Genomic DNA, 15,701 nt, shown 5'->3' with positions numbered 1-15,701 from the left:
CTGCGCGGCGGGGCCGGGCGGGCGGCAGCGGCGGCGCGCTGTCAGGCCGGTGCCGGTGTGATGAAGATTGGCGGCAGGTAGGCGCTGTCACTCAGCGGCGGGGCCGCCGCGCGGGGGCGGGCGGAGCCGAGCGGACAAAGCGGCCCCGGGCGCCGGGGCACGTGCGGCGAGCGGCGGCGGGCGGCTCCTCCGCGCCCTCCTCCCGTCGGCGCTCCGGTGCGGGAAGTAACTTGGCGTTCCGCTGCGGCGCTCGCGGCGCCGTTCCTCTCCGCCTCTCCCGGTGCGCGGCTCCCGGCGGCGGTGCATAGCGGCGGGGGACCGGAATGTGCCCCCCCCCCCCCCCCTCCTCCCTCCCTTTCCCTTCCCCCTTCCCCGGTCATTGCAGCGCTATGCGGCCGCGCGGTGCTCTCCGGCCGCGTGCGGTGCTCGCGGCGGTGTGGCCGTTACCCGGGGAGCCGCGGTGCGCTCCGGCTCGGCACGGTTCCTCCCGGCGGTCGCAACCCTGGGGGGGCCTCGTAATCCCTCCTGCGGTTTGTGTGCCCCAGCCCGGCCCGTTGCAGCCCCCCAGCCTCGTGCAATGCACCCCGGCTGCTCGCGGTCCCCGCAGCCCGCTGCGATCTTCCCCCGGCCCGTTGCAACCCCCAAGGGGGGCTGCGTTGCGCCCCATCCCGTTGCGATGCGCTCCAGCTGCATGCAGTTGCCTTGACCCGTTGCAGTCCCCCGGTTCTTTGCAGTGCATCCTGGCAGCCCGCAGCCCCCTCGGCCCGTTGCAGCGCACCCCGGCTGCTTGCGATACCCAGCGGCCCACTGCGTTACACCCAGCTGCGTGCAGCCCCCCAGTTTCTTGCAATCTCCTCCCTGCTCACTGCAGTGCATCCCAGCAACCTGCAGTCCCCCAAAGCCGTTTCAATACTGGCCCATTACAATGCCCCCCAGTCACTTACAGTTCCTCTGACCCGTTGCAGACCGCTGTCTTTTGCCACGCACTCAGCCGCCTGCAGCCCCCCAGTCCTCTGCAGTGCATCCTTGCTGCTTGCAACCCCCCTACCCCGTCCCATTCAAATGCACTCCAGCTGCATGCAGGCACCTCGACCCATTGGAATTCCCCCTGGTCCACTGCAACCCCTCAGCTCTTTGCAACACACCCCGGCTGTTTGCCATCCCCCAAACCCGTTGCAATCCCTCCATCCCATGGCAGTGCGCTTGGAGTGTGCCCTCAGAGTAACATATAGGGCTGGGGAGCACCACCCCGAAAGCATACACCCTGCTCAGTGCCAACCACCAGCCCAGGGCTGAAAGGGTGAAACACAGCGTTTTCGCATCTTTTTGCCCCCTGCACGCCCACTCCGTTCCCCAAGGTTTGTGTCTCTGCTCTTTGTTTGGATATTGGCCCCGTAACAGATGTCTGGGGATGTAGACTGGGGCTCCCAGCCCCTTTTGGGGTTTTTATCATTTATCATCCTCGCTTCATTGAAACTTTCCCTGATGTGCTTCCCCAAGTTTTGGGTTTTATTTCTCAGCCCCTTTTTAAAGAAAACACAAAAATCCCCATTTTGGGAATGTTTTTGGGCTGATTGATGCACAAAACCTAAGTAATGCCCATAGGAGGGGCACATTCCAGCCCTTTGGGGTGGGTGGAGTGAGGCATCAGGATTCCCCCCATTTTCCTCCCACCCTCTATTTACCAAACTCCTCCTGCTGAGGTTTCCCCTGTTATTAGGGGCAAAAGTTAATTGACCACATCTAATTATGGGTGGGGGGAGCAGCAGTGCAGGCAGCAGCGAGGGACGGACCCTGCGTTTCTCTGCTGTTGCACCCAAACCACATTTTAATTCACATTTTAATTCACATTTTAATTTTCGGTCACACTTCAGTCCACGTTTCAGCATTAATATCTGCATTCCTGTTGCAGTATTGCTGGCTTAGAAGCTTCAGCTCTGACCAGACCTCCTCACTTTGCAGTTTTTTGTTTTCCCAGGGAACTTTCTGATGGCTGAGCAGTCCCTGCCCGCCGCCGGCCTGCGCCTCCCGTCTCAACCCCAGGAGATCTGCAGGAATTCAGCGTCCGTCCCCCAGCCACGGCCGATGCGCAGGTGTAGGTGAGCGGAGCGCCGTGCGGCGCCCTGGGGTTGGCTTCCCCCAGGATTTTCCTGTAGTCCTGCGGCACTGTGGCTGAGAGTATTTTGTGACAGAGGTTGGGGTGGGATTCCCCATCCCGGGGTGGATGGGGAGGCTGGAGGCGGTGCATAAAAGCACGGTGTAAAAATATATGGGGCTCAAAGTGGCGCTGCAGTGGGAAACTGATTGAAAATGCCCAAGTTTGGGTTTTTGGGGCTGAGAGCTCTCCTGGATCTCTGTGCTGCGGTTTTGCTATTTCTTCCCTTGTAGAAGTACTAAGCACAAACAACATGCATTTTCCCATAGTTTTCCAAAGTTCTGCTGTGCAGAAAACCCAAAAGATTGGTGCTCTCTGGGGGAGAAAACATTTTGGTATCATAGATTTCGTTGGAGAGCTGCTGCTTTCTGCTCTCTGATTGCACTTTTTGAGTCCAATTCCTGCTTTTTTGGTGGTGCTTTGGGGTTAAGCTCTGGGGTTGGGGTTGACTTGCAGCCGTCTCATGTCCCCACTGGCAGCTGTTGTAGGGAACGTCTCACAGAGGGGGCTGAGCGCGGAGCAGCTTTTCCCCTAATGAGAATTGCGATTGGAATCCTGTTAAGAACAAACGGCCGCTAATTAGAAAAAAAATATTTTGTGCCATCGTTAGCCCAGAATGTGAAGATTCTGCCTCAACGGCAGCGCTGGGGGGAGGCGGGTTTAATCCTCGCAGGGATGCAGCGCCGGGGGATGCTCCAGGTGGAAAATCCCGGGCAGAATCCCACGGGACGGCCCCAAAGCACAGCTGGAGTGGGACGGCCCCACAGCTGTGTCAATATGACGGGAATTCGGCCTTGGCTCCGCGCTCCCCCCTCCCCTCCTCTGCCAATAACCTCGTGTTGGGCTCCAGCGTGTGCTGATAAACTTAAATTGGTGTTGGTTCGCTCTGTGAGTGCGGCGAGGTGCAGGGCTGTGTCTGGCGCAGCAGGGATTTTTTTTCAATTAAAAAAAAAAAAGGGCAAAGATGCCTTTTTGGTCATCACTGCTGGAGCGATGCGGCGCTGCTAACGAGATGCAGATGCTGGCAGCAGCGCCGGGCCGACGCTCACGACCCTTCTGTGAGTGTGGGAGCGAAATCGCCCCAACTGGGAATTCTGGGGTCACACTGAGAATTGATCCCAGCTACAGCCCTGCCTGTTAGCATCCTGCAGCACCAGGTAGGCATCGTGCAGCAACAGGCAGTGGGACTGCAGGGGAAGGGCTGCAGATCCCCTCGACCCAAATCCCTGCATCCCACCAGGAAGCTGTAACCCCACGTCCCAAATCCCATCCCAGCCTGCATCCCAACCCTTCCCAAATTCGGGAGGGCAGCTGCAGTGCAATATGATTGGAGCGCCTCAGGAAAGTGCCACCAGCTCCGTTCTGTGTGTAGCTTTCAACTTTAATAAGGTGTTGCAAAAACTATGAAAATAGTTATAACCAAAACCACATTTTTTCGGCGCGCGCCGGCTCTGTTCTGCGTCCCTCGGCCACAATGTCTGCCTTTGTACCCTCCATAAAGCTGTTGGAGCGCAGTGAGGAATGGCAGCGGGGCAGGACGGGGGTTAATGGACACGATGTGGATATCCGAAAATCCGAGGCGGGGTTGGAAGCGTTGCAGGCAGTGTGTTTTATTTTGCTTTCAAAACCAGGATTTGGGGCATTAAAATCGCATCGCCCGGGCTCACGAAGCTGACCTGAAATCCTCCCCAGAATTGGAAGGTGTTGTTACTATTGCTGCACGTTGTCCCGTACTGTTGGGCCAGTGGGTTTGGATGCCTCCCTTTGCTGGAAGGCGCTTTATAGGTTTGCAGAGCCCTTAATGTGGTTGGAAGCAGCGCTCCCAGCTTGCAGGGCCGCATTAGGGCAGCACTGCTTCATCCCATCCAATTCCCACTGCAGTGCTGTGTGCCGGAGCCCTTCGTCCGCAGCGCCCTGCTTTGTGCCCATCTGTGATCCAGCACTGCCCACGGGTGGGGAATTCATATTTTTCTCGCTTCAAGCTTTACATTTTTTCCTCGCCCATCCACAAAATTGACTTTCTGGCACATTGTGGGGTTTTAGTGTTTGCCTCCCTGGCATCCTGCAGCCCTGATGCGGCAGTGTGAAATTGGCCACTCTGTCAGCTCCATCCAACAAGCTAAAACATCTCAGTCTCAAGGAGATCCCGTTTTGACAAAGCCCTCAGAAAGGTCAGAATGCATTTGCTCAGAAGTTGTGATCCTTGTCTGTTAGGGAAAGAGTGGGAGATTGATTTGGGAGCAGAAAATCGAGAACCGGGACCTTTGGTGCATGTGAGTCGCCATCCCTTCGGAGGGCATTACACAGGTGGGTTGCTATCTGCACTTCTCCTAATGAGCTGGTAATTAAAACCCCTATCAGCTGCTGGAGCTCAGCCCGCTGCGATGGGATCTCAGCAGCGTTGCCTCGGGGGTCCCTCGGGATTTTAGACCTCAAAGATGCTATCCCAGTTTGGGGTGACTTTACCCCATCACTGTTCCAGAGGTGCTGACACTTTTTATGTCCCATTCTGCCTCAGCCCCATCAATGGCTCCCATTAGGCTGCCTTCCCTAAATCCATCCTAAACCTTTCCCAGTTTATGTCCTTCACTCTCATCATCCTCCTTGTGCAAGAACTCTCCAACACACAGTTTTTGGTTCTCCATTTATCCACTTTTAAGCATCCCAAAGAGTAGAGCTGGAGGACAGATACTGCAAATCCCACTGCAAAATAAGCGGGCTGCTTCAGTGCTGAGCACCCGGGGGGGGGGGGGGCTGGCCAAGGTTATCTCAAGGTGGGATCATGTCATTCCCTGCAGCCCTTCCTGCTGGGATCTGCCTTTGGGGCTGGGAGCATCCCTGAGGCCCGGGCTGTTATCTCTGCATGCATTGTGCATTCTACTCTTGGAATTAATTGCATGGGCTCAGAGCATCATCTCCGTCCTGCTGCTTGCAGCATGCGTGCAGCGAGCTGGGGAGGGCTCAGCACACCCAGCAGTAGTGCCTCTGTCCCCACTCCTGCACTGAGTTTTGCTGCAAAAACAAAGTTCGCAAAACAAAGCAGTGGTTTTCCATCACTGCAAGCCTTCCTCTTGCAACTTCCAAACCAGCCATGCAACAAGCTGCTCCTCCTTTACAAGTTGCAAGCATGCTTGTTGAATTTTCCTCTTTTTCCTTCTTGAACTCAGTCCTTTTATCAAAGGAAGCACTCAAACCAGCACCCCAGCCTTTGCATCAACACCACTGAGCGGGGGGTGGCAGAGGTGAGCAGTCTCCCAGGTGAGGTTTGCAGAGCCCTCTTTGTCATGCTCCCTTTTCAGAGTCCCCTTTCACAATGTTCTTTTTACAAACCCCCCTTACAGCATGTCCCCTTGCAAAGCCCCCTTTACAGCAACCAACTTTGCAAACTCTTAAGCAAAGCCACCCTTGCAAACTTTCTTTATGAAGCCCCCATTGCAAACATTCCCTTTGCAAAGCTATCACTCCAGCGTACCTTTTCCAATACCCCCTTTGCAAAGCCCTCTTTATAGCACCCAACTTTGCAAACCCCATTGCGAAGCTCCTTTTGCAAAGACCTCCTTTCCACTGCTCCCTCTGCAAAGCCACTTCTCCATCACCCTCTTTGTAAAGCCCCCATTACAAACACCCGCTTTGCAAAGCTCCCCATTTTAAAGCTCAATTCCAAACGCCCCTTTTGCAAACGCCCTTCTTGCAAAGCCTCATTTGCATCAGTGTTTTTTGCAGAGCCCCCATTTGCAGCTCCCTGTTTCCAGCGCCCTCGTTGCAGAGCCCCCCTTTGCACGGCTCCCAATGCAAACAGCCCTTTGCAGAGCCCACCATGTTGCCCCCGGTGGTGCATTTTGCCCCCCCAGCTGTGGTGTGAGCCAGAGGGGCAGCAGCTTGGCCCCACTCCAGCACTGGGCCGGGACACACAGCACCCTTCATGAAACCAGACAGAATTAAACCCTTTGTTTCCTGTTTGCAGCCCGCCTTGGCCGAGGCCGGGAGCGCTCAACAAACCCTCCTTTGTACTAATTTAATTAAACGGGGCGGCGAGGATGAGAGTGGGGCTATAAATACTGCCCCTTCCCGGGGGCAGGAGGGGACTGCACAGTGCCATTCCTGGGCTGGTGACCCTGAGCACTGTGGCGGTGCCATGTGGGAGCTCAATTTGGGAGGAAAAAGGGGATTTTTGGGAAAAGCACCGACGTGGTGGCGCAGCCGCTTTTGCAGTGCTGCTGTTGCTCATCCTCCCAGAAAGCAAATGTCTTGCCCCAGTGTTTGCAGAAGACAAGTTTGGGGTTGTGCACAACTGAGCAAAATGCGCTGGGAATGGGTGGGGAATTTGGGTTTGGTGCAAAAGATGGGCCTGCGTGATTCTGCTTTGGGTCTGGGGTGGCAGATGACAAACGCCTCCTGTCTGCTCGCAGCGTTTCAGTGGGATATTTGCTGGTCTGTGTGCAGTCTGAGATTTTTCCGCCCAGTCCCTTTGCAAATGATGAAACCAGAGAATGCAACACAGGGCAGTTCCCCATCTGCATTTCCTTCATGTTGTGTTGGGCACAGGAGCTGTGGGTGATGCTGCAGGGGTGGGGAGTTCAATTCTGACCCCATTTTTGGGACATTCTGGCAGCTTTTGCTAATTGTGCCACAATTCTGTGTTACCAAAGGAGCCCCACCAAATCTCCCTAAATAAACCCAAACCAGTGGAGCTCACAGAGGTGCTGGAGCAAAGCCAACTTTGAGGGGTTAAGGGGTTAAACCCACACGTTGAGGAGGAATCCGACCCCATCCCAACTGCATCCAGAGCCAACATTCCCCATTCCCAGCTTTATTTCCAATTCTCTGCTCCATTCCTCAGCCCTATAATGAGCCAACATTCAGCATCTGACCAAATCTCAGTGCGTTTGGAGCTTCTCTCGTGCCGCTCCTGGCAGCAAGAAGAGCCGGCCATAGAAAGGCTTTGGGTTACTGTGTGTAGCACTGCTGCTATTTCTGGTGGTTAAACAGGAGAGGGTTTGCCCATTTATTTTAGGACTGCTGGGTGATGTCACATGAAACCTGGAGAATTTGTTGGTGAAACTTTATCAGCCGAGCCCCACTGCTGCCTTAAAATAGCTGCGCTATGGCATGGCCACGGGGCTGAGCCTGGGGTGAGGTGTGTGGTTGGGCTCCCGGCCTGGATTTAAGGGAAAAAGTACTGTTTTGGTCCCTGGAAGGTAAAATGCAAAAGGAAAGATGTTTTTCCAAGCAGAGGCCTTTACTCCTGGCTCAGTCCAGGGGAAATCACAGCAGCAGGATTGCTGTTGGGAATGAGTGGCGTGGGGGCACTGCGCTGCTCTCCATTGGGAGATCCCAAATCCAGCATGGAGAGCGTGCATCCCCCTGCTCCTGCTCCTTCTGCCTCTGTTGCAATGTGAGTAAGCTGCTGTTGCTCCCTCGGCATTCCGGATAAGAAGCCGGGTTTTCCCACCGGGAAGCAGCAGCGTTGGGTTTGTCAATGGCCGACATGGAAGAATGTCCATTCCACCACGTCAAAAACATGTCTGGTAGTTCCTTAGCGAGATTTGACGGGGATGGCGGCTCACTGGGATGTGTTGGAAGAGATCCCAACAGCATTAAGAAGAAATCTGTTTTTTCCCCATGTGTTGATGATGGGGCAGTGGAAAGCTCCGATTTGCACAGTGCATCCCATACTTGGGATGTTTCAGAGTGCAGTGACATCCCAGCCGTGTCACGTCTCTATTTACACAACCCTGGGTAAATACTCCACATCCGCTTTTAATCCCAGTTTTCCTGGAATTTAAGGGCTTTGGTCACACTGAAAGTTTCTGAGCAACAGTTTTTCATGCTGTTTTTTTCCTCCTAAAGGAGAAATGTGCATTTCCCCATTTGAGCAGGAAAGGGCTCACACGCCCAATTTTTGCTTGGGGTGAGCAGAAGCCCCACCAGAACGTTTAAATTTCTACTGGATAGCAAAATAAAACACCCAAAAAAAGCCAGAATAGGCCACCGCTGGTCAGTATTTCTCTGCACGGGCTCATGTGATCACCCAAAATATTGGGGCAGAATGTGGCTTTGCCATTGGAGCAGTGTGAGCAGAACGCAGCCCATTGGTGTGCCATTATTCTATTAGTTTCAGAGCTGGTGTTAAGTGGACATGATTCCTTCCCACGGACCATTAGTTGTGTTTTATTGCTGGCCTGATGGCTATTACCCTTTTTTGCTGGTGCCTTCCCCCATTAGGTTTGTACAATTAGCAAAACAGGAGTGCAGGGTGGGGGGTGGTGGGAGGGCTTCGTGGTGCCCCGCAATGGGAAATGCGCTGCACTGTGCTCCTTGCAGGCTTTGGGTGGTTATGAGGTGGTTTTGGGGTTGTTTTGGGTGGCCCATTGGATGGGAGCAACACCCTCAGTTTCTCGGTGCATCACCCGTGGGTCTGCACAATGTTCTGCAGTAGGCGCAGCCACGTGGGCAGAGGTCCTGGCAGGGTGGGCACATCAGCACACATCCTTGCGGGTACCCAAATCATTGTGATTCCAAGCTGAAGGTCCCAGCAGGGCACCCGAGTTAGCAGAGATCCTCACAGGATGCTGTAATTAGCAGAGAACCCAGTGTGCCTCCTGAGTTGCCAGCAGCATGATGGTGCCCAGATCCATGCCAGATCCCAGCTAAGAACCTTGAAGTTTCATCCAATTAGCAAAGCCCCTTAGCACCATAATGAGCAACGGTGGTGGAATGGCACCCAGAGATGATGAGGGGCACCCAGACCCATGAGCATCCCTTATGGGTGCCAAACCAGAAATGAAGACCCCAGGACCTAGAAGCCGCACAGAAGAGGTGGCTGCTTTCTTATTTTCCTGTTTTTCCCCCCCAGGTGCTCAGCGCTTTGCCCTCCTCTCGCTGTGGCTGTGTTTTTTAATTTGATTCAGCAGCACCAGAGTTTTTGTCTGCAGTCAGTGCTGCCTTGAGGAAACCCGATGGTGGGGCACTGAGCCCTGGGGTCCTTCCCAAAACTCTGCATCTGCCTTTTACATTGAAATCCCATAGGCAAGCCTAAAAGGAAAACCTTTTGCATGCAGGGAGAATGCAGATAGTTTGCTCTATACTCAGATGGAGCCAGAAGGTGGGAATGTGGCGAATGTGGCAAACATTTGAGTGATGGCAGCATCAGGTGCTGTGCTCCTCATGGGGTCTTTGGTGATGTGTGCAGAAAATCAGTTCTCATGAGAGTACCTTCAGCTTTGTAATCAATAATATAAATAATCTCTTCTGTGCAGGGAACCTCTCGTCCTTGTTGGCCCTCATTAGAGCTGGGTTCACTCCTCATCAGCGGGGGGCGATGACCTCTGCTGGAGACAACCCAGGGACACATGGCTGAGCAGTGGGACTCCTGAGGGCTAGGTGCTCCTGCCCTGTGTTGGAGTGGGGAACTCGGCTGTATGATGGTTTCTGCTTCTGCAGTCCCCTAGAAGGGAGTTCATTTCTGAGCCAGGGAGCTTCCCTGCAGCTCTGGGGGTGCTGTGATTTGAGGGTGCTGTGATTTGGGGGTGCTGTGATTTGGGGGATGCTCGTGGACCAGCTGCCAGCCAGCACCCAATGGCTCAGGCTCTGCTCCCGCAGCTGTGGGACCGCATTTACGGCTTTCCCCATCCAGATTCACACCACTCCTCCAGCTCTGGGATCTGCCCCTCCATGGAGGGCTCAGATATCACCACTCTCCCCTCTCCTCTAACAAACACCTCCTGGAGCAGCGTGGGTGTTTCTTTCCCTCTGCGTCGGCTGAAACCTGAACTCGTGTTTATTTCTGTTCCTGGTTGGCTCCCTGTGAGCACAGCCCATCCTGCACAGCACTGTGCCCCCTGCATGGCATTGCTATTGGAAACGGAGTCCTTTTGCTGTGGGCACCCAAAAATAGCCAGGGTTGGTGCTGAGCAGAGCATCTCTGTACTGTGCACAGCTTTCTGCTGCATTGCCCGTGGAAATGCCCAGGAAAATCCCAGCTTTGCTACCCTTGTTTCTCTGGAATCGTAGAGCGTTTCAGTTTTTATAATTAAAAGATGCTGCTGAAGAGCAGTGAGTGCACTGTTTGTAACATTTGCAAACCTTCCAACCCTCTTTGGCTTGAATTTTAGCAACAAGCCCCACATTGCCTTTCTTGCTGTGCTGTGCTCCAGCCACCTGCTCTTGACTGGAAGTGCTCTGAGGCTTAATTGGGATTGCTTAATTACCCATCAGCATCAGGTGGGTCGTTCCTTGGGGTGTGTTGGATGTGAAAGTCCCTCCCCAGTGACTGCCCCGATGGTTGCCAACAAGGCTGTGCGATCCCATGGGAGCAGGGTGAGGGTTTGCACTTCTTTTCACAGAGAGGCAAATTCCCTGAGGACGGCTGTGGGAAATGGAAGATGGTCACTCTGTTCTTGTGAAGGTTGATGGTGGTGGTGATGGAAGGAAGTGCTGCTGATGGAAGAGCGGTGGGTGTGAGAAAACACCCGCATTTTGGGGCGTTCCCTGCATTGATGGTGCTCTCCTCTGAGCGTTGCTTGGAAATGAATTGGAAAAAGGTCGCCGTCACAGAAGAGCTGAGAAATGGAGATGGAGGAATCAACAAATTGCCAAAGGGAACAGGTTGCTGCTTTGGGTTGGCCATGAATTTACTCATTCTGGGGGATCCTTTTCCCTGTGCCTGTTGACACTGAGGGGAGACGTTTTGCTTTCAGGGATTTCTCCTTTTCCCTCCTCAGATGTATGGTTGGAGGTGAGCGATTTTGGCAATCGCTGTTGAACAGGAGTCATAAAATGAGAAGCGCCGCCTGGCTATATATAAACCATGGCTGTGCTCTGTACCTATTTTTACGAGTTTTTTTTTTTTTTTTTTAAATGATCCCAGAGTACTTCCTGGAAAACGGAGCCATGAATTGATGCTTTTTATAGGTCGCACCATAATGCACTAATAAAGCAAAAGGTTAAGAGAACGGCCGTGTCCCTGTCCTCTCCTCCCGCCGGCTGTTACAGCAGCAGATTCTAAATCATGGCGAGTTATGAAGTGCAGCTCGTGGTTCCTCCAGCCAGTCCAGCTCTCCCCGTCTTGCAGAGCATCTCTCTACTGTTGCCATCACCTCCCCTTGTGCCAAGTGAACCTTCCTGGTGAAATCTCTACAAGCAATTACACAAAATATTTCCAAACTATTCTTAAAATAGCCAGAAACAGCCTTGTGAGTGGAAATGTGGCTCCTAAATATGCTTTTTGTGTGTGTGTGTGCAATAAAGACATAAAATGGCATTGGGTTGGTGCTCACCAAGTAGAGAGGTGGAAGAGTGCGGTTTGCATTCTGCAGAGCAGCCCTCGGGGTGAGCAGCAGAGGATGCAGAATGTCGCATCCCCACGGAGCATTTGGTGCCCAGGGGGGACCCCACCATCACCCCGACCCCATCCCCACCTCAAAGAGGCAAACGGCAGCGATGGAGCTGCTGGAGTTCCTTTCTCAATTAATGGCTTTGTTTAATCATACCCCCTGTCCAGAGGAGTATTGTCTTACGGATAATTTCGTTTGCCTAACGAGATTTTGCTAATTAAATCTCCTTTCGGTCGGCATGGCTCTCCCTGCAGGATAGGGGAATGTTTGTGGATCCGCTGCCGGCTAAATAAACCTTTCCACTCCGCTACCAAAGAAAACACGGGGATTGCAGGAGCCAAACACTGTTTGCAAATTAATTATCTGCTGCGGCCCCGGCGAGGCGCTGTGCTGTGCAGGGTGCTGCTGGCTGTGCCCTGGGCTCTGCCACTACTGCAAAGCACGTGTGGGGGCTGATGGGCTGCAAAACTTGGAGCAGGGCTTTGGGTCCCCAGAGCGGTGAGACAGCCCTGAAATGGTGCAGGGGGGCTTTGGGTGTTGGGGCCTTCGGCAGCATTTTCAAGGCCAAATGGGAGCAGAGTTCCATTGCATTGCAGTTTTGGGGACATCTTGCAGGAAAACCTCAGAGCTTTTCATGTGGCACCCGTTTAGCACCTGGTTAATCACCATTAACTCCTTGGCACTCGCTGCATTTATGTTAATGGTGACCCAATTAAGTAACACTCATTACCTTGCACTGTCACTCAGCTAAATCATTTTCCAGAGAGACAGCCCAGGAAAATTGCAGTCCCTTTTGCTGGGGCTCCAATGGAGAAGAATAACCTCTGTTACCTCAGGGTATTCATTGCTCTGCCTCTGTCCCATTACAGCATTCAAAAATGGCAACACTGCTACTTCTTTTTTTTTCGCCTTTTTAGAAAAAATCTTCCTGCAAAACAACTTTCTGTTTTTCTTCCACGAGTTTCACACGTTTCTCCTTCGGTCTGTGCCTTTCTGGCTGCAGTTGTGTGCTTGGAGGGTCTCCTGGGCACGCTCCCTGCGCGCTGCTGGGCTGCGTGCTGCCGTGCACGATCTGCTGCTCGTCGTGCGCTGCTATGCACGCTCCCATCCGCAGGCTCTTTTACTGTATGCTTCTTCTGCGTACCCACACACACTCCCTTGCACACTCCCAGCTTCTTTGCACACTCCCTTGCGTGCCTCGAGTCCCCATCCAAGCTCCCAGGCGTGCTCACAGCTCCCATGCACGCTCCACGCACGCTCCCGTGCATAATTCATGCACACCCAGGGTGCTCTGTGCACATTTCTGTGCGTGCTTCACGCACTTTCTGTGCTCACGCCCACACGTACTCCATGCACACCCGATGCACGCTCTGAGCACATTCCTACACACATTCCCCTGCACGTTGCTGAGTACGCTCCATGCAGACTCCCGTGCACGTCATGCTCCGTGCGCCTTCCCAAGCACGCCCCCCCACATGCACCACAAATATTTGTCTCTTCCCCCTTCACCATCTGTGTAACGAAAAGCCTCTTCTCTCCCCGTTGCGAGCTTTGCCCCACCTGTCCCAGCGGTGGCCATTTTCATGAAACTTGTGAGGAATTCACTGGTGCGTGGCCCCATCACCCAGTAACTGCCTGTGCTGAAACCCCCTCACCCTGTTGTGCCATGGAGGCATCCTGCAGACCCGAGCATTCTGCATGCAGCCTTGCTGGGTATTTAATAATATCTAATAATGCGGCGTTGCAGCATAAACACCGTCTGCGGCTCATCGGAGGCAGTAACACTAAAAAAGTTACAGGGAGCACTTGGGGAATGGTGATAACCCTTCTGAGAGGCAAATAATTGGCGACCGAGGAGAAATATGGAAAATGGAGAGAAAAAAAACCACCGTGTGTACTTGTATATATTAACGAAACATTAACTCTCTGCACGGGTTGACTTCCACGGAGCTGGGGGTGGGATGGGGGTGCGTGGCTGGAAACCCGACCATAAGTGAGGAGAAAAGAAAATAAAAATGTTTTATCTCCGATCTCTTTCTGTGATAATGGTCTTAACTGATTTGAGATGGCAATAGAGCTAAAGGGAAAAACGTGTGTGGTTTTTAAATGAAAGTTGCCGTGACTGTGTGCGTCCCTGCTGCCCATGGGGAAGGTTGGTTTGGGAATTTAGGTTTCGTGCACCAAAATCAACTCGGGAAGGTGGCACTGCCCTGAAGTGCTGGAGCAGAGATTTGGGGGCATCCCAGGGCTTGGGATGCACCCAGTATCCACTGAGTTGGGCAGGTGGGATTGCAAGAGAAAAAGCGTGCCATTTTCTATCAGCGCTTCATCCAGAGTTGGTAAAACGTTGCACATGTGGAGCAGGGTTCTGCTTTGCCCCCTGAAATTGGGATGTGAAGGAGAAAACTCGAGCAGAGTATTTCAGAGGGTTTGTTTTTTTCCCCCAAAAGATATGTTTTTGAGGCCGTGTTTCTGAGGTTTTTTTTCAGCTGAGTGGATCCTTTTGGGATGAGAAAAAGTTACAGTGCTTGTGAAGTTTGAGCTGAGCAGCCGTTACATTGTGAAGGGAAATCCCACAGCAGGCACCCAGCAGTTGCCCTTCCTTGCAACAGGCAGCTGCCAGAGCTGCTTCTGGGGCCAGTCATTGCACTTAGAGGCAGGGAGGAAGGTTGCTGGATGAGCTGCAAACCTGTTTGCAAGGCTCAGGGTCCTGCAGATCCCACAGAGCGGCTGAGGTGGGAGCAATTCCAGCAGAGGTTCATGTCCAGTTGGCTTCTGAGTAGTTCCAAGGAGGGCGATTTGCCACCTCGCCACCCATCCACCTCCTCCCCACCCACCCCACCCCTGGGGCTCCTGTCCCAGTGCAGAGCCGACCCTGTGCCCCTCTGTGCCTCAGAGCTGTGGATGATATGCAGAGTGCTGGCCATCGCTGGCACGTCACACGTGTGAGCCCCACTCATGCTTTGGGGTTGGATCCATTTTTGTGCTTTTTCCTCTCCCTCGGGCTGTTCTCAGCCCCAGTCTCGAGGAGATCCCCGAGTGGCCGCATGCTGTGCGTCAGGGCTGCTCTGAGCACCCTGTTCCTTGGCTGTGGGCCAGGCTGGAGCTGGGACTGCCGCTGCTGCTGTTGCTATTTCCAAGCTTTTTCTTTTTTTTGCTTCTGAGAACAATTAAAGGAATATGTGGGCGCTGCTGCCTCGTTGCAGCATTAGTGCACAAAGATGCAAAATTCGCTTGGGCGCAACCCAACACCTCACATCCGCGTTGCACATCCCCCTGCCAGAAAAAAACCTGCTTTTTAGACGTTTTTTCCCCAACTTAAGTGCCAAAAACGCATCTCCTGAGCGTCTTCCATCAGCTCCAGGCACCGGCAAAAAAAACTTCCTGATGGGTCAGTGCCACATTTTGGGGCAAAACCCAAAGTTTCCTTCACTGTTCCTCTCCTTCCCTGTGCTCAGCGCTTGCCACCCCGCTGTCTGTTTTTCCTCGCCGAGGTTCAGTTCTAATTATGTTGATTTTCTCCAGCCCACCCCCTCCTGGAAAGCTTATTAGGGTGAATATTTTTATTTATTATCATTTCGCCCAACTCCTGCCAGCATTTCCAATTACTCTCGCCGCTTCCTTGTAATTGTCTTTCTGTAATGGCTCCGAAACAATTGCGCTAAATGAGGTGTCTCCGGCAAGATGAGGGTTTCACTTCATTAAAGGCTAATGTATTCTCAGCTCCAGCTCTGTGGGGCTGGCGTGGAAGGAAAAAGGAAAGAAAAAAAAAAAAAAGAAGAAAAGAAGAGATTTAAACAGCTTCTTTTATTTTATCGGGAACAACTTTCCCAACAGGAGAAGCGTTTGGGGAGCTTTTGCTTTTGGTTGAAGGGAACCCTATGGGAGAAGTGGGGCGTCCTGTTGGGGAAGTGCTGACTGTGGGGGAGAGAGGCACTGTGAGGCCAGGGAAGCGCCGGGCCGTTCTCAGCACCGAGAAGCACTGCTTGCAGAAGCCTGGGTGCGTTTGGGTGCATTTGCTCCCTTTCTGCACCATGACCGTTGTGTTTGTGTCTCCATCCAGGCGTGCAGCTTTCCCTGTCTCCAAGCTGCCACTTTTCACTTCTCACTTCATTTTATTTTGATTTCCTTTCTCTAAGCTCTGTCTGCCTCACAAAATCCACCTTTTTTCCCTTTTTTCCCCGCTGCCATCTGATGGGAGATGCCTCGGC

The 15,701-nt window shown here is 53.2% G+C and overlaps 1 protein-coding gene across 1 annotated transcript in view; it reads left to right on the top strand.

The window, feature by feature from the left end:
• Nucleotides 1-8: 8 nt before the first annotated feature.
• The window catches only part of PKNOX2 (PBX/knotted 1 homeobox 2), a 65,971-nt gene continuing 50,278 nt past the window's right edge, over nt 9-15,701 (top strand). The window contains 2 exon segments of the mRNA XM_042882624.1: nt 9-77; nt 1,979-2,099. The gene's annotated coding sequence lies outside the window, so the exon portion shown is untranslated.

The sequence above is a fragment of the Lagopus leucura genome, unplaced genomic scaffold (assembly GCF_019238085.1).
Source record: "Lagopus leucura isolate 7727_CA_CO unplaced genomic scaffold, USGS_WTPT01 Super-Scaffold_100034, whole genome shotgun sequence".
Lineage (NCBI taxonomy): Eukaryota > Metazoa > Chordata > Aves > Galliformes > Phasianidae > Lagopus > Lagopus leucura.
This window is presented reverse-complemented; position numbering and strand designations above follow the sequence as displayed.